Consider the following 25,550-nt stretch of genomic DNA (forward strand, 5'->3'; position numbering starts at 1 on the left):
AGAGGCCTCAGCCAGCAATCAACAGCATTGTTCCTCAGCAGTGATGAGAGCAGAGCAACATGGACGCCAGGCAACAGAGAAAACGTCAGTGCTAGCTGACTCTCTCATTTCTCCCTGCATTTTACCTGGACTTCCTACCATTAGGAAGCAGCACTACATTCAAGATTTCTTTCTTAGGAAACCTCTAGAAACTCCCCCATGGGGGCACGTAGAGGTGTTACCTTTTTGAAACCCTGAGGTGCTCTAGGTTAACTGCCACAGTCTGTCACTAGGCATTTTAGTTAATGTAGTGCCTTGTCATACTGTGCTTTGTTTAAAAGGAAAGAAATGATGTATTTCAAAGTTGTGTAACTTATATAGGAAGTTCAGCCTTCTGCCCTGGGAGGTATTTATTGGGTCACATTAAAGAAGTAATTCAGCTGATGCACTCAATAGAATTTCTGCACAACCCTTGCAGAATACTTCCTTCTGGAACCACACCCCACACACACTCACCCTCATCTTATTCCTTCAGCTTCACTTAGCTCTCAGAGGAATGAGATTTGAGGATTTGGTATTACCCTTGGTGCTAGTGATGGAGATAATGGTAGCTTTCGAAACAACTGCTTCTTGTTTCAAGAGAAGAAAGTTTCTTGTCTTGCTGTTGTTTTACTAAACCCTGCCCCAGGTCTAAGGAATAATACCCAGCCATACACAGGAAGCTTGCTTGCCAGAGCAAGTTGAGATTTAAGGTATCTGACTTTTGCAATCATGTGTTCCACAGATGCCTTCATCAAAGACTCGTTTAGGAACAAAATAAATGCATTCAGAGATTCTACTGTGGTGAGAAGCATTTCCATCTGTCTTTAGATGAGTAATTCCCCTGTCAAAGATCTAGTCTCTCACATAATTAGAGAGAGAGAATTATTTATTTTTCGTCAACAATACATTGGAATCATCCCAAATAAATCATGTGCTGTGGCATTAAATGCAGCTCAAATAAATGAACTTGGGACTTTGGGGGACACGTTCCTCAAATCAAAAGTACCTATAATTTACATGTTTACCCATCACTTACTCAGGAGCTGACAGGAGCTTAATAATTGGGAAATTATCATTCTTATATTACAAAGGGTGGCTATTCACACAGTTCCACAAAGATAGTTTCCTCTTTAATATAAAGGGCCATTTACGTGGAGGAACTCCAGATATTCTCTCTAGTGCTCTTGCTGACAAAGATCTTAGTTTCTCCTGATGTGGAAGCATCGAAACCAACACTGCAGATGCAGGCCAGTTCCCTGCTCTAGACAACATGGTGACAAAGGGTAAAAGAGGAAAATGCACAATGCCTCTGAAGGTAAAATGGGGACCTGATTGAAAATAAGTTTTAGACAATATTTTGATTGAAAATAAGTTTTAGACAATATTTTAGCAAACAAATTTGATTTATAATGGCTATAACAATGCCATAATTATGTACATATATCTTACATGTAGTTTCATAGAAAATAAAGTGTCTCTTCAAATAATATCAATTATGAGTATTTTTTGTTCTTTGCTTCCCTGTGTTTTCAAGTCTTTTACAATAGATATAATTAAATTTTATGTTAAAAATAAAATGAATGTATACCAAAATGTTTAAAAAAATAGTATAATAAAAACGATTTCCTCCTTCACTTTATTAACTTTCAAGTATTTTCACTATTTTCTCCTCTTCCTAGCTTCTGGTATCATTTCAGAGAAGGAACACTGCGAACTTATTATATTAAAATGAGGTGAATTAGCCTGGTGTGAGTGCGTCATGCCTATAATGCCAGCACTCTAGACGCTTACACAGGAGGGTTACGTTACAGTGAATCTGAGGCCCACACAGGTCACAGAGTGAATACAGTAGACAGCCTGGGATATACTGTGAGACTCTGCCTCAAACAAACCGCTTTAACATATCTTATAACTTAAACACACACAAAATTGTAGTACTAGCTCATGATACAGCTCAAACTAGAGCCAGCACGTGTATTGAAGGTGAAGGGAGTCTTTCTCTGTCCCACCTATCAGTCCCCCACAATGACAAGGACGTTTTATCAGTTACGAAAGCTCACTCGATAGCTTAGACCTGTTTCTAACTGGCTCTTATAACTTCAATTAACCCATTTCTATTAATTTGCTTCCACCTTGTGGCTTCATTACCTCATTTCCGTCGTGCCTGTCCTGCTTGCTCTGTGTAGCCTGGCATCTCTGCTCTTCCTCTTCCCCACTCCTCCTTGTCTGGAAATCCTGCCTAGTATTGGCTGTTCAGCTTTTTATCAAACCAGTCAGAGTGACACGTCTTCACGGTTTACAAAAAGCTATTCCGCAACAAAAGAGGTGGTTCAAAGCTTCATGATCTTCAGGTGGTCTAGCCTTAGCACAATGCTTAAGCTTCGTGTTTTGTTTGGCTCATTTGTTTGCACATGGATAGATAGAACCCACCTCACAGATTGCTGAAGATGAGTGAGTTATTAAGTCCAAACATTCAGAACAGCTACCCAATGTGCATGTTAAGGTCTACACCGATACATACATTGAAGACTGGGGTGGATTTGTCCATGTTGGTGTGACAGACAGGTCTCTGCTTTGATCCTGACAGAGGATTCATGCTCATTCACTATAATCTCAACTTCCATACCTGGTGTCTGGTAGAGACTCATGAGCAGAAGTAGAGGTCATGGGCTACTAAACCAAGCCAGGCTAGCAAGACAGGTACCACACAATTGAAGGTATGGAATCTGTCAGAGCTGATCTCAGGGAAGTGGAAAGTGGACAGGATGCTACTACCTGAGGCTTGTGGGGTAAAGGAGAGAGGGAGAGAGGTTGATGAATGGGCACTAAGTTACAGTCAGATAATAGTAAGAATTTCTGCTAGACACTTCTTTTTTTCAGTGGGGAGGCTATAAACACCAATTATGCAATAAGCACTTCAAAACTCCAAAAGAAGTAGTTCTGGAAGCTTTACCATGAGAAATAATAAATATCTAAGTACATTTTAACCTGCTTTAACTATTACATGCTATGTGCATATATCACAATATCACATTGCCCAATTAATATGTACATATTATTTTGTTTTGTGCAAAATTTAAACAAATTTAACCATAATATTTGAGGATGCTAAAATGATGGCCCTTGGGACTCTTTTCTTCCTGCTGGATTGCTTTGTCCAGCTTTGATATGAAAGTTTTTGTTTCATCTTGTATTTTATTTTGTTTGACTATAATCTCTTAGAAGCCTGTTCTTTTCTAATGAGAGAAGAAATGGGAATGGATCCAGAGGAGTGGGGAGGAATAGGAGGAATAGGGGGAAGAAAACTGTGATAAGTATACATTGTATGAGGAAAGAATCTAATTTCAATAAAAATACCTGAAATAAAAAGTTATGCTCAACTACTCTTACTATAATTTGTTTACCTTACTCTCATAATTTTTTGTTTTAGAATAAATCTTATCATAATGATAAAAAACAAGAAATAAAAATAACACTTAAATAACTGAAGCTCTATATCTGACATATTAATATTCTCTTTTGCACAGCTGTCTTGATTATTCATAGACTTGGATAGCCATTAGCAACCTAACTCTGAGAAACCTGAGCCCTTCAAGGGGTTGGTTTCTGCTCTCTTCCAGAGGGAGGCATCCACAGCTTAGGATGTGACATCTTGCTGGGAAGGAGCAGGGAGCATCACAACACACGTGTGGAATTTAAATCGTCGCCAAATTGAATTTTAAGGAATTCTGTTAGAAAGTGGAAAAGTGCTTCTTTTTCATTGTACACATTTACTTACTCACTTTGGTAAAATCTTGAGAACAAGAATACTGGACTTTAGGTCTACCTTCCTTGTACACTCAGTCGGATGCCTTTTATTATGATTTGATGAGAAACACCTTTGGCACTAGAACAAAAAGGAGTAAATGATACCTCATCTTGGAGTTGGACATCATCATTTGACATTCTCACCCACAACGCAATGGATACATGCCAACAGTTGATCTAAAGTATCCCTGTCATTTCCCCTCTCCTCATTTGCTCCATGTTGTACCCCTTATGAGAAGCTGGACAGTAACAGCTAACACACTGAGCATGTGCTGGCGTCATTTTCCTACTGTACATTTAACCATTATAATAAGCTACGAGGTTAAAAAAAAAACTATTACTATTACAGTGACAGGATAATAGCCCTCAATAGGTGACCCCAGGATGTGTTATGTTACATAGCAACATAGTCGAGGCTTTGGGAGGGATTAGAAATGTTAGTACTCTCCCTCCCACCGTGTATGTGTGTGTGTATGTGCACGCGCGCATGCGTGTGCAAAGGCACACGTGCATGCATGTGCAGGCCTGAGAAAAACCTTCATTGTGTCACTCACATTCTTTTGAAATGTTCAACAAGTAGACCAGGCTGACTGGCCAGTGAGGTGCAGGGTCCATTTGTCCCCACCTCTTCAGCAGGGGACTCAAGTGTATGTCACTACACTTTGTGAGTGAGTGTTCTCTGCCCATGGAACTCAAGTCCTCGTACTTTCAACTGACCTATACCCCAGGCCCTGGTCATCTTTTAAACATATAGATTATTATGGGATGTCTGTTGGATCAGCGTAATGATAAGAGTGCCTCAAATGTGGAAGATGGACAGGCGATGGTTAGAGAGAACTGAGAATGTTATATTTCACATAAAGATGGACAAAGAGGTACAAGCCCAGGAACATGGTCAGATTCTAAGAGCTAGAAAGCACAGCAGAAATGAGTCAGGCTCTAGTGAGGTCCTGCTTTGGGGCTACAGCTGCTTACTTGCATGCTTCCACCGAAGGAAGGAATGCTGAAGTGTTCTCTGGCTCTGTTTCCGAAAGGATACTGATCTCATTCACAGGATTTCTAGCATTGAGAACTAATTATCTCCCAAAGGCCTCATCTCCTAATACCATCACATTAAGTGCCAAGGATTTAACATGGATTTGGAAGGGTAGGCAAGCAATCTACAACAGAAAAGAAAAATGTGGCTCTCCAATGCAGTGGATTCCAGAAGAATATAGGGAATGACACAGCAAAGGAAAAAGGTTGCATTTGGTCAGGACATTCTTAGTGTGTGAATGCAAATGCCCACTAAACCCTACTGATAGTTACAGTCATTATGTTTCAATAAAAGCTTTCAAGTGTTAAGTGAATATATTAAGTCAGTTAACAATTATATGTATTTTATGTGCATATAACCAAAAAAGAAAATAATAGAATACATCACAAATGTTTACCATAACAAGGGAAATAAAAGAGAAAGAGGAACAAAAGAAGGAAAGCGTAAGAAGAATTATAAATCAGATATAAATATAATTGATGATAGGCTACATATCTCAATGAAAAGACAACGACCACCAGTTATATCATGAGTTGAAGCTCTGGCTATGCTTCCTACATGAAAAATATCTGGAAAAACTTGTGAAGTTAAAAGCAAAAGGAAGCAGAGGCAGTTGTATTAGCATCTGACAAAGCAGAGATGTCTCCTACGATTAAGTTTCCCTTGTTCTAAGAAGATTTGACAATCATGGATTATAAACACCTAAAGAATAAGCCCCCCAACTATAGAGGGATTGCTCAGTGGGTAAAGTTCCAACTGCCAAGTCTGAGGACTGGAATCTAGCCCTTGAGACTAACACAGTGCAAGAAAGAGCTGACTCTCACAAGTTACTTTCTGACCTCCACAAGCTTAATGCCATGGAAGGCACATGGCTCCCGCCCCCCCAAACACAAAAGTGTAAGAGCTTTTTAAAAAGCTCACAGAAACTCACAGAAATGAAAAAAAAGGGAAAAGTTTACAATTAGAGTTAGCAGATTCTATACTCCATCCTCCATAAATAGCAATTAATATAAAAACTGTGGATACAGGATACTTAAAACAAAAAAAAAGCATCCAAATCCAACTTAAACTGACAGGTAGAGAAACTTTACTCAAAAGCAGAGTCCATAGTCTTCTGAGGACACTACACACTCTCAGAACTGACACAATACAGAAAATTTTCAACACATTGAAATGGTTTTCAGAAGTGCTCAATGTATTCTCCAAGCATAGCAATTTAAGTTGGAAATAAATGACAGCATGGCCAGTGCTTAGAATTAAAGTTGAAAGGAGGAAAGATCAAAAATCAATAATCTTTGCCTCTACTCTAATAATCTAGGGAAAAAGAGCAGCAAATTCAATACAACAACAATGACATGTACGTATGAAAATGCAGTAACAAAACCCACTCCTATTCTGCAAACTTAAACATAGTTTTCAAAAGACTACATAAAATAAAATAAAACTAGACAACATTATTAGATTAGAAACTTTTCCCTTTTAAGTTGATTTATGCCAGGTATTTGTTACGGTGACAAACGCTAACAATAAAGGATCTTCTACGGTCTGATGATGGAGCTTGGGAATTTGCTTTTCTGTGAGGAGGGTAAGGTTCCTATACTGTCATTGTTGGGGTGCAAAGGCAGCCACTGCATTACAGTGGGTAGAACTCTATTTGATTTCCAGGGACAGCAGAGCTATGACGGAATACTTAGCATTTGAAAAACAAGCTAAGCACCGGACTCTGGGCCCTGGTCGTAGGGTTTTGACAAAGCAACCAAACCCTGCTGAGTCTGTCTATGGAATAAGGATGCTTATTGTCTGTCCTCACCTAATTCTATCAAACAGTGGTGTCACCTGAACGCACATGTAGCATGGGGTATGTGGAAGCATCTGAAATATGACTTACATCTCTCTGTACATGAATTGTCCACTTAGAGATACAGGATCACTTCATAATTTTTCTATTGGACTTGAATATTTTCCTCCAACTTATTAACTTTTGAAAGTCTTAAATCCCATTACAAAAATTTCCTGTTTTGCAATTTCTTTGTAAAAACTCAAAAGTAAGCAGGTGGATGGTCTACTTTGCCCACTTCTAAAACATACTTTATTTTTCATAAGTCTCCGCTAGACCTCACACATGACAACACAGTTCATTCTTTTATGCAGTTAACACTTGAATCTTCCCCTCCCCTCCCTCAAACTTTTCATCCAGCGATTCATACTAAAATAAGAACACACTTGGAAATGGTTTTAAGTGATATCCTTGAGGATGGTAGGTGGGAGAGGAGAGAGACTAACATTTATTGGATTTCAAATTTTCACACATACTCTGCCTGGACCACAAATATCTTTATGCAGTCATTCTGGGGTGGGGTTTGGATGTTGGTAATTTTAAGTAGAGTATTTTAAAACCCTGAGGGACACCCATCTTTAGAACTGCTGACCTCAAGGATAAAGTATTCTGTAATTTCTGGTATTAGTGACATGGGAGGGGCCCCCGCGTCTGCCCAGGAACCCTGAGTCATGTCACAGAGATAGCTGCTCACCATGGCAATCCCTCTCTGTCATCTGATGGTTTTGCAGCAACGGGGGGAGTTTCCAGTATCTTCTCAGTCCTGGGAGACATAGGCATGGTATAGCTAATACTGTTTGATTTTTCTCCCTACAGCTTGTTTGTCTCAGTAAAATTGCTAATATTGATACCCAGCCATTTATCAACAAGCTATAGCTCAGGCAAGCCACATTCTCTTCCCTGTGGAGCTATGCTCTAGCTGTTGCTTCTTCCTCTGAGTTTAGACTTGATAGATGTGGGACTACATTTCTTAAGTATTGGTGCTTATCTGAGGAATCCATATAATTTTTATGCAAATCTACATTTTGTTTAGAAAATAATTAGAAATAGTTGTAATTTAACCTTATTTAAATTGCATTTTATGAAGTTTGTGTAGTAGATAATAATTTACTTAAAAGTATTTTAGTTTCCTATGAGATTTGAAGCTAGGAAAGAGTAATCACACATAATGTTACCATGCAAGCTAGCAGCCTAACATGTCATATTTCATATTGTCAGAATCTTTTGGTGAGGTAAAATTCTTGCACTCTTACGAAGCCTGAACTCTCAGCAGCCAACTCTCTTGGTCGTAGGAACAGAGTCAACTCTTGGGGGTTTTCTGTTTTTTTTTTTTCCTGCCACATATATCACCCTGCAGGGGCTTTTCTGTTCCTCCCTCCCAGGATGCTATGAAGGCACTGGGATTACAGATGTGTGTCTAGGTTGTGAGAATTCAACTCTAATTCTCACACTTGCACAGCAAGCACTCAGTGAGCCGTCTCCTCAAGCAACAAGTGGACTCTGGGTAAGCTTGTGATGCTCCTGCCTCTGCCTCTTTATTATATTTTACTGGCGTAGAACATCATGGCTGAGGCTTTGAAATATTCTGGCAACTACAATGGTTCAAAATGCAAAGAAGGATTTTTCACAGTAACACAACAGTCACAGTTATATTCTTTATAAAATTCACAGTTACGAACTGGCCCTTTGATGCCAGCAACTGATCTAGAGATTTTCACATCCATTCTATTAATGTAAAAATTCTTGTAAAAAATGCAATTAAGTAGACTACCACCAACAAAACCTCCCAGAATGTCAGCAACCATTCCACTTTGAAAGGAATGCGACACAGCAGCATCACTCTCAAAGGAAGCAGCTGCAAGCACCCCGCTGTCACTCCCCGAGTTCTGCAATGTTATCATGGTTGTGTCACTGTGGCCTTGCGTGGAGGTGGTGAGGACACAACATGAAGAGAGCTCAGGTCGCTCTGGTTCCTCACTATAGACCTTCTGTTCTGTGCTGCACGGCACAAATCCCTCAGAAGAGGCACTGTTTAGCACTGTTTCAGTATTGTGAGGAAACGTGTCTCCTTCTAGCTCACAGACTCCTGGAATGTGAAGGTATCCTGATTCCTTAAAGGACACGCCCTACTGTTGCTCTTAGGTGTAGGAATGCAGAGAAATTGCTGAGGATCTTAGAAGTGGGAGCCCAGGGTAGGATGAACATTTTTATGAAGCTCTATACAAGATACCCACTTAGTCTTCCATGTCATATCTGGGAAGGTCTTTAAATATTTTTTTTATTTTAAACTCACAGAAAGCAGACAAGTGAGGTGAGTTATACTGTAGCACTGGGGAGGCTGAGGGACAAGGTTCCACAAGTTTCAGGCCCATCAGGTTTACATAGGGAGATCTTGCCTCAAAGTGTACATGCGTGTGCATAGCTCATGTGAGAATAGGGATATAATGCTGTAAAAACATGTGGGAACTCCTAAGATTCTTGCTTTCTTCTCACTGCCAAACCCTTGGTATTATTGTGAACTTGCCTGTCGACCCTGGGGCTGGTCCATGCTCACAGGGCAAGTGCACACTGCCAAGAGAGCATAGGAAGCATGATGTCTGCTCTTACATAGCTAGGATTATCATTTTAAGAAAAGGGACAATTAGATTCCTAAGAAGGGGACCAGCTGAATTGTGTCCCCAGGCTCTAGTTATCTAGTCATGTATCTCAAATAAATACATAATAAACAATCACCCATTGTTATTTAAAGCACCATTGTTTCTGCAAATGAAATATACCAGTGTTAAAATTCTGAGACTTATTCTGCTATACTCATAAATAGTTGCCTAACTCAATCATCCAGAAGCTTCCAATGGGAGCAGATGCAGAGATCCGCAGCCAAACATTACGTGGAGCTTGGGGAACCCTGCAGAAGAGGGAGAGGAAGCATTGCAGGAGACAGAGGGGTGGAAGACACCAGAAGAACAGGACCCACAGAATCAACTAATCAGGGTTCATAAGGGCTCACAGAGATGGAAATGACAACCACAGGGCGTGCATGGGTCTGCACTAGGTCCTCTACAAATATGCTGTCATTGTTTAGATTGAGGTTTTGTAGGACTCCTAACAGTGGGAGTGAGCTCTGACTCTTTTACCTGCTCTTGGGGACCCTTTTCCTCTTATGGGGTTGCCTTATCCAGCCTGTATATGAAGGTTTGTGCCTAGTTATTGCATCTCAGTATGCCATGTTCGGTTGATATCACTGGGAGGTCTACTCTTTTTTAAAAGGAAATGGAGGAGCAGTAGATCTGGGGGAAGGGGAGATGGGCTTGAATGAGTGGAGGGAAGAGAAGTTGTGGTTGGTATGTATTGTATGAGACAAGAGTAAATAAAATAAAGCAGAAAAATGTTTAGTCTAAAAAAATTCAGATTTTTGGTTTTGTTTTGTTTTTTGAGATGGTTTCTCTGTAGCTTTGGAGGCTGGAATTCTCCCAGTAGACCAGGCTGGCCTCCAATTCACAGAGATCTGCCTGTCTCTGCTTCCCCAATGCTGAGATTAAAGGCATGCACCACCACCTCCTAACTTAAGTCTGAGATTTTTATTTTTAGCAAAGAGTTACATTTATCACTAAAATTATTTTCTGATTTCCAATTAGAGTCCATCATGAATATAATCTATTAATATGGAAACTTACTGGAATCATCACAACAGTTTGTCTCATGTGTTCAAAGTTTACAATGTCTGAATTCTGTAAGTATTGAAAATTAGCTGAGAAAACAGACTTCAAGAGTACACGGAAAAGTTACTGTGTGAGGTGATGGGTGTACTGACTTGCTCACCTACACCACAAGCTTCACTATGTGTGGGAATCCAAACCCCATGTTATATTTACTAAATACCACAGTTATATATGCAATTAGAATATATACAAAGTAATAAAAATAAAAACACAATATATATATACATAATTTAAAAAAATAAAATGACTTAGCCTAGTGTGGCTGTACACAATTTTAACTCCAGCACTCCAGAGTCAGAGGATCTCTGTGGCTTTAAGCCAGCCTGATCTACATAGTGAGCTCCAGTACAGCCAGGGTTACACAGTGAGACTCTGTCAACACATACCCCTTCTAGAAAAAAAGAGACAGAGATTTTTTGTTTTATGGGAATGAATGTTTTGCCTCCATGTGTGTATGTGTACAACATGTGTGCCTGCCACCCTCAGAGGCCATTCAAGTGTTAGATTTCCTGGATCTGGGGTTAAAGACAGTTATGAGTTGCCATATGGGTACTGAAAACTGAACCTAAGTCCTCTGCAAGAGCAGCAGATATTCCTAACTTCTGAGCTACCTTGTTGACCCCAAGTACATGTAATTTTATTAGTAGCATCGAGGACATCACAAAATAATACGGAAAACTCGTCAATGGGAATTCAGAGTAATTTGGTGGGGCACAAATGTAATCTTGCCTAAAATAGTTGAAAAGTGCTTCTATTTTCTAAGGAAATGTGAGACCCTTCTTTTGGAATGAGTGTGCCACGATGTGCAATATCTGAAAATCACACCCATGGTCCTATCTGTAGGATCATTTCCACCAGCTCCTCCACCCACAGTCTTCCCATACATGGGTGGAGATGTCCCACAGAGAAAGGAGTATGTGTGAGCTCAGAAATGACCACCAAGTATGCAGGTCAGCAAAATGGAAGCAGGAGACCCATATTGAAGACATGTGTGTACATGTGCTCACACATACTCAGTGATGCAGGGGGAAAAAGTGAGTATGAAAACCAGGAACTTCATGCTGAAGCCAACTGAGCAGAGTCATTTGTTTTTTGACATATATTTTGCATATATTTTCCCTTTTTCTTTTTGATTGTGACACTGGGAATTTAATTCATTGGTTTTAAAAAGATTTAGAACTTTTTTTTATTTGCTTTGTTTTAAATAATTCCACGGTTGTGTATAATCTTATCTGTGTGTTTTCACATGTGTTTGTTCTGACTTGTTCATTTCTGTGTTACAGCTACTTTTCTTCTTTTTCATGGTTTGTGCCCAAAGTCAATATATGGCCCCCATTATTCTTTTAGATATTTTTAGTGTCTAAATAATTTTAGATATTTTGATTTTTTGTATAATACTTTAATCTGACAGTTTTTATGATAGGGATTCAAGATTTGAAGTTTAAGTAAACAAAGCTGTGTTTAATTGGAATGACATTTTTTTTCTTTCACTTAGAATTAACTTCTATTTTCATTATATTATGATCAGAAAATTATACTTATTTTAAAATTTTTAGCAGAGAGGGTTTTTTTTCTGTGCTAGGAATAGAACCTCACATGTACCAGTCAAATAATTTATCTCTGACTACATCTCCAGATCCTTCAAGTTCTTTTAAAAATCTACCCTTGGCCTTGTCCCATGTACCAGGGAACATGTCTACATATATGCATCAGATCCAGCTAAAAATGTTAATTAGGCCTTTATTATTCTTATTTACTTATACATTTATCCATGTAATCTATGTTTAATTGGTTAGCAATATTTCACATACATGGTATTATAGAATAAATGAATCTCTTATAATAATTAGTTCACTTAAAAATGATTTTGAAAAGCAATTCTCCTATTTTAGCTTTTTCTTCCATTTCTCGGTGTGGCTGTCAAAGCATGCACAAACTTGCTAGAGAATTTCTATGTGGCATTTTAACAACCACAGTTTGATAAAGGGCAAAGGCCAAGCCATTGCCTTGCTTTCGAGAGTTCAAATTCTGCATATGGAATTCTCCACACAATGTAATACTTGTAACAGCAACACACATCTTTGCTTCATGAACATCTCTCTCTGCAGTGAAATCACATGAAAAATTTAGCAATTCTTTATTATTTTTTAACTGGATACAATAATTCAAGTGAAAGGAAATTATCAACACAGTTTCCCATTTATGTGGATGAGACTCTTGTACACTTAGTTGTCAAATTCCTTACATTCATAAGGTGTGTAGCTTTTTTTCTCTACAAGAATGCTTGCCTACAATCAATCATTTCTTGTCACTTGTGCAATTGAACACTAGTGCTATGCATGGTGAGAGATCAAAACATTAAAGGTGAGGTCAGAAAAAATATAGTCTGCCCTGATCTCATGCAGTGAGTTATGCAATTTAAAAAATAATATACCATGAGAGAAGAAAACAAGATGGTTTTTTTTCTGAAAAAAAGTATATAGTTAAAAGGTCAAATAATTTGTAGTTGTTGATGATAATAGAAATATATAATCACATAGAACTAGTGAATATAACTGCCTAAAATATTCACACTACTCTATGTAAAGTCAAGTCTGCATGCCTGTTGAATAGACACAAAGCCTATAGCAGTATTGTAAGGAAAACTGTTTCCCCCAACATCATATTTTTATTGATTATTTGGGAATTTCACATAATGCGCCCCAGTCACATTCACTTCCTAGGTCTCCCAAGTCCACCCCACACACACACTTGTGACCTTCCCTGAAGAAAAAGAAGAAGCAAAAAAAAAAATACCCACATGTGTTAAGAGAAGCTTTCATTTAGCAAGATTTAAAGAAAATATCATCCATTTTTTTTGTTTTGTAGAAAGTTTTGTAGAGTCTTTATCAAGTAGGAACCCTGTAAGACTGAGTTCAGTAGTCACTTTTCTGTGGGTCCTGTATGTCCAGATGATACAACAACAGTCAAGCAGTACAGGCAAGAGCAGTTTCTTGCCCAAATGGCTAATCTTGTCATGATAAAAGCAAACTCCATAACAAGTTTCTTCGATGCCTATCTTCCTCTCAGACGTAATTGGTGCTGCCAGGAGCAGACATTTTTCATTGTCAAGACAAACCCTAAACCATTTTAAATGCCATGTTTTGAAGGTCTTTGAGAGGTTTGAAGACTGTCCATCTCAAATATATTTTTGTATATCTAGAAACCTAACTTATGTAACTAGAAATTTTATTATAAGTAACTATCTATAGTTTGTATTTAATTATGTATTACGTTGTAAAAGATCAGTATAAGCACAATACTTAATCAAGAGGAGAAATATAAGCATCACAAAATTGACCTTGATTTTGTCTCAATAAATGAAAAACAATACCCATACCATAATTCCCCTTTTTACCATTAAAAAAGATTGGCTGTGATCACTAGCCAATTATAAACAATCCCATTTAAATGAAAACAAAGATTTATAAACAAGATGGGAATTGGGACGTCGCTCATTTTAAACTGCTTCCTGCTGGAAGGGGGCGCTGTTTATACCATGGGGATCATGACAAAACTCAGAAACCTGTATAAGTTCATATTTTTGGGGTCTGTAAGATTGTATCATCTTCGCTGTTTTGATTGTTGGAACACCTGGTCCACTGCTTTTGGGGGTCTTGGTTCGTCAAACCACAAAAGCCTGGAAGGAATTCTTAGCTTTTCATTTTTTGTAGAAACATAAATAAAAACTCCTTTTCCAAGTAACATATCCTTACACTTAAATTTTGAAGTCAAGGCATTTTTAAAAGATAGAAGTTGGATTAATTTAGTAGTATTTATAATCAAGTGTACTTTAGTAGCAGTTCCTTCCTGAGCAAGCAAAAAACTGAAAAACACAATAGCGTACAGTATCCAGACTCTCTGTGTATTTTTCATCTTTACGTGGCTTATTTATTTATCTATTATTACTTTATTTCTTTTACTTTTATTTATTTTTTTCTGAGACAGGGTTTCTCTTTGGAAACCTGCCTGCCTCTGTCTCTGGAGCAATTTTACCGGCGTGTGCCACCACAACGCCGGCTTTTGTATTTATTTACCACTTTGTCGTTTTAGTTTCTCTCTCAATCTCACATATATTTTTAAACACACTGTAAACCTTTAGAAGTTTTTCTTTATCCAAGTCTGACTTTACTGTAAATCTTTGTTTTTCTGACCACATGTCTTATCTGTAAAACCGCGCCTGTTTTAAACTGCCGGTTTAAGATGGCGGGCGTAAGCGTGACTCCAGCTTACCTCCTCAGTCCATGTTGACCTCCAGCAAAAGTTGCCACTTCCAGCTGTACGTACACACCTTTCAATCGTTAGCAGAGTCTCTTAAAACAACCTTGTTGTTGTTTTTTTTTTTTATGCTGAGTCAGGAGACTCCGGTAAACGAGCCACGTGAATCTTGGCTTGTCGATAGCAAAACAGAGCACACCTGAGAAAAATGCTGCTACCAAAATTTTGTGCTTCTCTCCGTTCTTTTGTTTCTAAAATTCCTTTAAAGCTTTTGTTATTTTGTGTGGAAATTTATGATCCCACTTCTGACACCATTCTGTTAAGAGAAGCTTTTTCTTTGAGAGAAGCCTTTCTGTCCGCCTGGTTTTAGAGCCGCTTTCCCGCCAGCCTGGTTTTAGAGCCGTATCAGTCCCAAGTAAACACACAGGAGGCTATATGAATTATGAAGCTGTTGGCCTTGCTTGTTTCTAACTGGCTAGCTCTGACTTAAGTAATTACCCCATAATTGTTAATCTAAGTATGCTTCTTACCGGAGAGGTTTTAGGCTTCCTACCCCAATGGTGGTTACATCTCGAACTCTCCTGTGTTTCTCCTACCCAGAGTTCTCCTGGACTCCTAGTCCCTCCTATCTAGGTTTCCTATAGGCTCAACAGTACTTTATTGACAAATGCACAGGACTTCCCCCAACACACATGTGTTGGGGAAGTCCTGTGTATATGTCAATAAAGCACTGCTGGCCAATAGGAATCTAGATAGGTGGGGCTAGGAATCCAGGAGGATTCTGGGAAGGAGAAACAGAGGAGAGTCAACATGTAACCGCCATGGGGTAGGAGCCTGGAACTATTCTCTGGTAAGAGACATACTTAGATTAACAATTATGGGGTAATTACTTAAAGCAGAGCTAGCCAGTAAGAGACAAGCAAGGCCAACAGCTTCATAATTAATACAGCGTCTTGTGTGTTTATTTGGGGACTACAAAGCGGCAGAGCCCAGGCGACTGGTGGGGGATAAACCAAAGCGGCTAGCAAAGAAAAAGCTTCACGTAACACACATGTATTTCAAGTCCAAATGTGCAGCCCATATATTCTCTGGAGCAAGGTCAAACCTCCAGTGGCCAGCCCCTTAAAGAAAACCAAGCTCTTCCCCAACCACATCCCTGTGGGAAGCCATCCACTGTGAAGATTCACACTTCAGCATCCTTATCACAATTTTCAAGAGTTCTCTTCAATGGCTTCCAGTCTAGACTATTCCTTTTGGGGGAGGGGTTAGTGTGCTATCCCAGAAGCCTTCTGTGTCTCTTATTGTCAACTGAATCTTCAGTCATCAATGCCACTGCAAAAGAAGCTTCCTTGATCTTTATAGCCAGTGGGAGCACAGATCATATCTGGTGACAGCTTGGACCATAGACATCCGTATGCCCTCAAGCCTCAGCGTGGACTATGGACCTTGGTATGGTGTCCTATGTCAGTACAGACCACATACATCCACATGACTCTCAGCTGAAGTATGCACCATGGACACCATTATGATCCTGTCTGGCAGTCCAGGCCACAAACATCAATATGGCCTCAGGCAGAAGCCTAGGTGAGGACATCCATTTGTCCTCTGACAGGAAAATGGACCACAAACAACAACATGGTCTCAGGCAACAGCACAGGCCACAGACACCAACATGGACTCTAGCAGCAACAGGGACCACGGGTATCAGCACGCATCTTCACCATTACCACCAATGATGTCAGCATGGCCTCCTGCTTGGCACAGACCACGTATATCAACACAGTATCTAGGGGCAGCATAGACCATGGAGATCTTCCAAGAAGGCCCAGGTGAGAAAACGAACCATTCTCCGTCTCAGACATCCTGTCGTTGCACAGAGCCAGAGAAAATGGTGGGGCTGGGCAGTGTGTTCAGACAGACTCCAGGTTGCTGCACGGCACCCTATCCACCCTACCCAGCAACAACAAGCTCCCGTCTCCACCCCAGCCTTCTCTTACACCTGTCACCACTGTGGTGACTCTCGTTCCACCTGTCTCCACAGCAAACAGGCCACTCTGTTCCAATACCTTTCCCACCTCGTCACCGCACATTGGTTCATTGGAATGGTTCATCAGTGTGTCACTATATATACGTGCAAATAGTCATTGCAGCAAATCATTGGTGTGATTCAAACTTTCTGGTTTCTGAAACCCCATAAATACTGGATCATTGCTTGGACGTTCTCAGGTATCCTACTGCTGCCAAGAATCAGGATGATCTTGCTGTTAGGCAGTGTGCCTGCTGGCAGGATCCCTGTGAGCTCCAATCCACCACACACCTCCCTGCCCTTGGTGTCACGGTGCATTGTTGTACTTGCAACCCACTGGCAGTGACTGGGTCCCATACTCTCCTCCTCCCAGCAGGGTGAGCAACATGGCCGGTAGCAGCGGTGACTCCATGGCAAGAGCCAGCCCAAGAGCATAGGGCAGGTCCTATTCAGTAGCAACATGCTCTTGGCTGTGGCTATGCCCTCACGCTGCTCATACCCTTGAGGGTAGTGACTCTAGTTTCACCATGCTCTGCCTCAGGTGTGGTTCTGCTAAGTCATCTTTCCTTCCAGTTTTAAAAAGCGTCTTCCCATAAGACCTGATATTTTTTAGTTGTTCTGGAGACACTGTGGGCTCTACAAACTCTTCTGCTACCACAACATCTCTCCTCAGAGCCTCCATGAATCTCTCAGGTTCCTCGGAGTTGCTCCGTGGGGGCTGTTGCCATCTTAAGTCCCACTTGGAAAAAGCCATTTATATGAATACCGTGATACCTAGGAAAACATTTCTTGAATAGTCAAAACTGGTGAGACTGTCTTTGACATTCTTAGAGAAATACTGTATTCAGGATAAAAGATGCTTGTATACTATACCCATGATCCAGCCTCTTATTCAGCTCACCCCCTTTTTTTCATATTTTTCTTTTGGTTTCTGTGACCGAGAACAGATTAAACGATTCAAATCTTCGCACAGATACATTTCTCAGTCATTCAGCTGTTTCTGCTTCAGAACCTTGCTGTGGAACAATCTTTCTATACTACAAATATGTGTTGCTCTCACTGTTAATAAAAAGCTGATGGCTAGTCAGGATTTGGGGGACAGAAAGAATGCTGTGAAAGAGGGTGGAGTCAGAGGAGTAGGGACATCTACAAGTCATGAGCTGCATTAATTAAATGGGTTAGTTTAATAGAAATGGGTTAGTTTAAGTTATAAGAGCTAGTTAAAAACAAGCCTAAGCTATCAGCTGAGCATTTATAGTTAATATTAAGTCTCTTTGTGGTTATTTTGGAGAGACTGCTAGGACACAGAAAAACCCAGCTTACAGATCCTGTCAAAGGAGCTTTCACCCAAGAGCTCCTTTGGGCACCAAGACCACCGTCCCTGGTTGCCACAACCAATCATGAGACCCTCACCCACATCTGCGTTAGTCCCTCCAGTCCCAGTGACCCCAAAGCTGACTGGACTCAGAGGTGCCTCTAATGCAGCTCTCACCAGTCAAGACCTACCTGCCTCTTCCCTGTCGGGACCTGCAGTGCTCAGTTTTGAAAACACTTTCAAATCTGTACGAAAGTAAAAGTATTATTGGAAATAGAACTTCAAAATGTTAACAGTTGGTATTTCTAAATTATACAACTGTATTTTCTTTTCTCTTTATAATTAACTATTTTCTCTGCAGTTGTGTGTTTGTATCTCCATTGAGTGATTGTCCTACTACGTTATAATGTCACATGTGACTGGACTGAATGATTCTTCCTTCAAAAAAGATCAGGGAGGCTAAGCCAACACACAAAGTCTTAAGTTGTTAAGCCACCCCCAGAACCTTCTCAGTAAGGACAGTGGCAATGATGGATCAGCAGCTGACACCCTGTGCCTCAGGGGGGTTTGATTTAAGGCTCTGGAGATGGGTGATGTGCCTAGCTTCTGCAGGTAGAGCAGTCATGCCTGATCTAATCCTTCCTTCATGAGTATTGGGAAACATAGAAAGCCATCAAATTACTGGACCCAGGATTCTATTTCATAGTACCGTCAGTTTCCGATGCATCTTTTAATTCTGGGATATTAGGCTGCTACAGAGTGCCTTTGATTTAATTAAACATGATTGTTAAATATAAAACATTTTTTAAAGCTCAAAGTAACCATATCCCTGTGTTAGGGTTACTACTGCCGTGATGAACACCAAGAACAAAGAAACTTGGGGATAAATGGATTTATTTGATTTAAATTTCCACATTATTGTTTCTTGATGAAGGAAGTCAGAACAGGAACTCCAAAGAGACAGGAACCTGGAGGCAGGAGCTGATACAGAGGCCAGGAACGGGCGTTTCTCATGTTCTTTTCCCCTTCCTCCTGTAGAACTCAGAACTGCCAGCCCAGGGATGGCATCACTCACAATGGGCTGGGTCCTCCCATATCAATCACCACTTAAGGAAATGCCCACAGGCTTTTGTACAGCCTGATCTTATGGAGGCATTTTCTTAATTGATGTTCCCTCCTCTCAGATAATTTTAGCTACCCAACACAGTCCCTCTATGATATAGTGGACATACAAATCTGCTTGATGCTCCCAGTCTTAATAGTCTCTTTTTTTCTTAAGAGAAGTATGTGAGACTCTTGTGTTCTTTAGAAGAGAGCTTTTGACCAATAACTTTAGAACTCTGAGACAATAGCTTATTTCCTGTGTGTTATGCAGAACTGAACAGCAATCCAAAGCCCAATGAAACTATTGATTTTGCACTGGAAGAAGAATATCCTCTCAATTGGTGATGGGCAGCATCAAAGACAGCTTTGAAAGCAGGTCTATAAAGTGCGTTACCTGAATTATCCACCACATCCTGCTCCGAGATCCATATCTTTCATGTATTCCTCACACTCTTATTACACAGAACCTTAATTTGGTCACTGTTGACCCCAGTTCTTCCTGCCTTGGATGACTTTGGGGAAGGGTTGTAGCGTCATCAGATTCATGTCAAGACAGGTATCCTGAGCATATATAGGGCTATGGAGCAACAGAAACTCTCATTCCTTTCTTGGGGGGGGATGCAAAATCCTAAAGCTTCTTTGAAATGGGTTTTGGTAGTAACTTATTTAAAAAAAAAGTGGGGTCTGGGATTCAGGTGTCTTGGTATTCACTCAAAGGAATTGGAAACACAGGCCCACATAAAAACCTTCATAACAATATTTTTTATTGGAGCCTTATTCATAACTGACAAAACTTGGAAGCAACAAAAGTGTCATTCCATAAGTAGATGGATAATCCAACAGCAGCAGGAGATAACTGTTAATTCTAAAGACGTTTAGGACAAACTAAGCTATTACAATTTTTCCTACTATTTCTTACCCTCTGACAGAACTTGACATTACCATACATTAAGAGAAAAATACTTGACTGTGTGGAAGAGGTGGAGATTAATATAAACACAATGTACGCTCTGGAAGCCACTTCAGAGAGAAGTACATGTTCTTCTTTCTGTTCCAAGTGTTTCATTAAGATACACTATTTAATACTTCTAATTAAGAACTGGTGAACTGATCTATTAAGCTCTTTATTCCTAGCTATTACCAACTGGGAAGAATGCTATGGGAATGGCATCTACAGAAAGGGGTGAGTTTGCAGCTGCCTACACCCCGGTTTCAGAGCTGGACGCAGGACTGGTTCATTTAAGAAAGCAACTTGAAGAGATTGGGAAGCTGAAATCAGACCAAAATGAGTCATGGAGCCAGTTGGAGATAACAGGGTGAATTTGTCCAGTGTAAACTGTTTTGATAAGCCTTTTCCAGTTGAAGGGGAGCAGGGAAGGCAAACAGTTTAAGTGTGTGGAGAGCAGACTGGAGAGGGATTATTTTTTTTAGGATAAGGAATGTAAAATTGTTTTTAGAAGGAAGGGGAAGAGCCAACAGAAGACAGAGGTCTGAGGTGAGAGAAGTGGATATAATTGAGAATGAAAGTTCTCAGAACAGACAGGAAGAGGGTGGGAATCCAATGTGCAAAGGGAGGGGCTTATCTCTGGACACATGTGAGACAGGGTGACAAGAGAAAAGAAAGGCTTAAGTCCACACAGATACGGAAAGGAGCCAGTTTGAAAGAAGTCTCGCTTGATGGTATTTTCTTCTTTAAATTGGAGAGTTGGCCAACTATTAAGTGTCAGAGAAGCTGTGGTTAGACCAATCGAAGTTAAACCAAAAAGGGTGCAACTGATATAGGACGGGAAACGAGGCTGATAAAGGCAAACTTCACCATGTAGAAGTGCAGAGAGAAGATACAAACTGGTAAAGACCTTGTAGGACTGCGCTGAACATTTCCAATTTCCCACTTCTTTTTTTTAGACGAGTGTAGTGCTGAGTTCCAACTCAAAAGTGCTGCTGGGTAATAGACCTTTCTTCATGACCATGAGACTTCAGTGATGAACTTGTTTCAAGAGGATGCCAAGTGCGGCTGAAAGCAACTGGAATTGGAAATAGAGCTGTGTCTTCTGGCTGTGGTATTTGCAGCAGGCTCCTGAGTATGCTAAGAAAGCCATCTGAAGCTCAGTTTTGAAAACTAGAAGGGGAAGGTAGGATTAAACGAGACACACTCTTCTTCCGATGATTGTTCTATTGTCTTTATCGCTGCTGTAGTCGAGTCTACAGTCTAGCAGGAGGTTTCCAGTAGACTGTACCTTTGAAGTTGATCTCAGTGCTACCTGCTACCCCATCCGACCTTTCCACTGCACTGCACAATACCCCACCTGACATTCCCGCACACGTTTGCCATCTTCTTCCATCAAGAATTGTAGCCCATGTTCTTGAAATGCAAAAGGCTTCCAGCACTGTTGAACGTACGTCAAACAAATCTTGGCAGAAGTGACATTGGATATCCTTTCAGGCAAGGACATAGAAGAAGACTTGGCTTCACTTTTGTCCCATTCTGAAGTCTTGACCTGTGGTGAGACTCAACACACAGCTTTGGGATTATTGCACTCTGAGGAGTGCCTCATTTCCTCATGTTATGAGACTGAAAAGAAAAGCTGTGCAACCCTACAAGAAGAGAGAAAAGCTTAGATGGACCCTACGTGCTACAACTCTACCTTCTTGGAGACACGTCTGCCAAGTCACACTACTAATGTGTTCCTAACAAGTACAAATCATGAGAAACAATAACACTGTGGTGGATTTAACATGCTAACTTTATGGAGATTTGTTTTCTTGCACCAGTAACTGACCCGATAATTTTTTTTCTAGCCCTTCTCAGATTTCTTTTTTTTTAAAGTTCCCCTAATCAGTAGATATATTACATTTACTGTCATATTACATTTACTAGGAAAGTTATATTTAATTTCAAGCGTTGACATTTCCCCCGCTCATATTTATGACTGGAAATACCCTTTCCTTGATCTGTAGGGTTATAATTCTCACTTCTTTTTTAATCTTCTTTATTTCCAGCTCCTCGGGGAGACATGAATCTGAATTTTGTAAAGGAGATCTACAGCCAAGGAGTGGCACGTGACTTTCTGGATCAGTCAATCACTAGAGTCAGTCACGTCTTCTTTTAGTATCAGTTTATTTGAAACTACTTTATTACAAAACAAAACAAAACAGACAAAACAAACTGCATCCTCCAAATACTTCAATGGATCTACATTTGGAGTTAACCCCAGATTTCTGTATATTGCCTACTTCTATTCACATCATTGCTTTGATCCTTGTACACACAGCTAATTCGTCACATATTTTACAATACGATTATTGGTTTTACCATTTATGAAAATGTGCTTCTTATTATATTAATTTACAGTTTTGCCTCTCATCTCATGGTCAAACCTCCTCAAACATCTCGTCTCTATGTTTCTTTTTGAGCCAAGCTGATGATGGTAACAATGACTCTGGGAATCTTCTTCCTCTTTTCTTTGCTCTTTGAAAAGGGATTGCCATGTGCCTGCTTTCCAGTTTTGCTTGGTACCAAAATAATGAAATACATCTTACCGTCTTTTGTTATTATAAAATTCATTGTCTCAATTTGTAAGTTGGCCGTGGGAAGTGTGTATTATCAAGGAAAAGAAACAAGCCCCCTTTCCTCATTTTCCTTCTGGTATAGCCATGAGTCCTTCTGGAAAGTGGTTGGGAGATAAACTTTCAAGATGATGGAGTCATCCTTCCAAGACCACACCTTCTCTTTCTCCCAATTTTCAACAGTGGCACCCTTTCCAGGTCTCAGCAGTCTTGTGGTTTCTTTCCTAGAACTGCAGCAAATTTTGCTCTTAACCCTTAATTTGCACTGATGTATAAAGGATTATCAATGACACATTTGTTGGTCATAGTTTGAAGGACTGAACCTTAAGTTTTACTTGTGCTGTGCAATCCTCAACCCCAAGCTGCAGCAGCACCATGGAATACATTTTCAAAAGCTTTTCCACCCACTGAAAGATGGCAAAGCATTCATTTCTTTAGCCTTGATATCACTGTGAAGTGGCATCAGATCTTGCCTCTTCCATAATTCTCCAAGATTAACACTGGATCGAATAATTACATTATTTCTAACTCAAATGTGTGCATCTCCTGACATTGCTTTTATGTAACCTCGTTTGTACTCAGATTTGGAACTAAGTTGTTTGCTAATGAGAGGGGAAAAAAGTATTTGGTATCCTCAACCAATTCTTACCAGTAGTGGCAACACACCTGTAATCCCAGCACTCAAGATAGATGCAGAGGGGTCAGGAGATCCGTGGGGTTCAAAGGTGCAAACTGAAGCCTTAGCTACAGGGCGCATCTCGTGTCACGCTCTTCCTCTACTGCACACAGCCAAATAAACTGCCAACAATCCAAAACAAATAAACACATACCCCTGTATGCATGTTTCTTCATGTCAGTCTGTGAGACTCTCTTACTACAGAAAAAACACTGCATAACTGATGTGCAAAATCTGATTGCAGAGTTCGGTGGTCATCTTATGCCTCCCCTGTGAAACCTGGCAGTGAGAACACTAGGGAGAATGAGAAGAAATGGATTTTCATTCTGCATATAAATGAGATCATTTTATCTATAGCCAGCGGATCCCTGAGAAGACGACAGGAAAGGAGTGTCTTTGACAGTAGTCCATTCTTAGAAAGCGTAAAGAAGGTAAATGATGCTGTGGATTTGCTCTCTGATCCTGAGAGTTCTTTGCCTGGTGTGGCGGCGCACAGCTTTATTTTCAGAATTTTGGCTGCATGGGCAGGAAGATCTCTGTGAATTCAAACCCAGCCTGATCTACATGGTGAATTCCAGGCAAGCCAGTCTTATCAGGTTGCTAGAATGCCCCATGCTGACATTCTGCCCTGTGACCCTTTATAAGCCCAGCATAAATTCATGAACAAAAAAACTTCAATTACCTTGGTAGCTATACATGTAGTATAAGGGTTTCCAGGACACTATTGAAATGAACACTATTTTCTCTCCACCATTGATTCTAGGGCATACTAAGGAAGTTGCTGATAATTAGGTGGTTGGTGGTAAGAAACATTTCTTGTTTACTGCACTAAGCATTTGGAGACTCCAGCAAGAATTTGTATAAACATTTCATATGCCACAAAAGCTTAACAAGTACTGGTCAAATAAATACCACTGTCTGATCCATCTTCTACCCATCTCAGCTGTATGACCTCTCTCATCTACAATATGTTGGTAATAATAGCTTCTGTCCATTAGGGTGGATTCAATGCATTAACATGGGCAAAGTTCTTAAGAACGCGCCACATATATTAATAGCAAGCACTGCCTTTAGTCACCCACTTCTCCCCAGCATGCCCAAAGATAGTGCCCACACTCTCTGCTACACCACTAGCCTATAATTAGAGCAATGCTTCCCAGCCTTGGCTTTATATGGGAAACCTTGGAAGGCTTTAAAAATGTCTGTGCCTGGATTCCCATCCTTAATGAGTTAGGCATAATTGATGAGTGGTTTCACTAGAACACAGAGCTTTCAAACCCACCTGTGTATCCCCAGGTACCTGAATGAAGGTTCAGCTCCCAGGCAATTTCCCAGCCATCCTTCGGAGTTACCAATAAGCTTGAGTCAGTCTCTTCATACTCATAACTCCTTTGATGCTAGATGAAACCTAGAAAGGTAATATCTTCATAATCTCAAAAACTTTAGGCCTGTATCAAGACCCTTGTGGTGTGTGGGCTGTTGAATCTGTTCCTGTTGCTTCAGCATTAATTTGGGGCAATATGAATATGCTGATTAATTGTGAATTCCATACACACACTTTAGAAGTGGTGACTGAAATAGTTTTAGACCTCCATAGCAGGAATTATTGCTTTGACTTAATACCAGGGAATGGTGAATGCTGTCTGAATAGCCATTTGTTTTACTGTGAGAATTCCTTCAGCATGAAGTCGGGACTGACAAGATGAAAAATGGCTGTGTGATTCATTTTCAGTCCTGGGCTTCTAGAAGCACTTAGATATTTTGAAACGTTCCCCCTGTATCATGTAATTGTACTAAGTCGGGGCTGAAAGGATCCCAAACATCTGAGTTTGATCCCAGGGCTAAGAAATCATACTTTATTTTCCTTTTCACAATGCACTAATGCTCTGGAAATAAGCATTGCTAAGAAGCATTAAATGTGATTAACTGACAATTTTGAACCTCTCAGACTCCATTACAGATAGCTTCCAAAAGCAAGTGGGGTGTACATGTGCTTCCCACAGGCCACTCACACCAGTTGTATCAAATGAACAAGGTACCCTTAGACTCTTGGGGAACACTTCTAAGCACAGGCCTTTTGATGCCAGTTATTAAAGTCTTTTGTTCTTTCAATACATTTTAAAATAACTCCCAAGAAATGACTGACTCTGACTCATAGTCAGGGGATCTGGCCAGTGGAACTTCT

At 40.2% G+C, this 25,550-nt stretch overlaps 1 long non-coding RNA gene across 1 annotated transcript; it reads right to left on the reverse strand.

The window, feature by feature from the left end:
* Positions 1-19,861: 19,861 nt before the first annotated feature.
* Positions 19,862-23,490, reverse strand: LOC121142463. The gene is made up of 2 exons (XR_005879510.1): positions 23,356-23,490; positions 19,862-22,919 (listed from the first exon to the last, which is right to left on the reverse strand). It is a non-coding gene; the product is annotated as an uncharacterized LOC121142463 (long non-coding RNA).
* Between the last annotated feature and the right edge of the window lie 2,060 nt (positions 23,491-25,550).

This window comes from Mesocricetus auratus, unplaced genomic scaffold, assembly GCF_017639785.1.
Source record: "Mesocricetus auratus isolate SY011 unplaced genomic scaffold, BCM_Maur_2.0 Super-Scaffold_100009, whole genome shotgun sequence".
NCBI classification, from domain to species: Eukaryota; Metazoa; Chordata; class Mammalia; order Rodentia; family Cricetidae; genus Mesocricetus; species Mesocricetus auratus.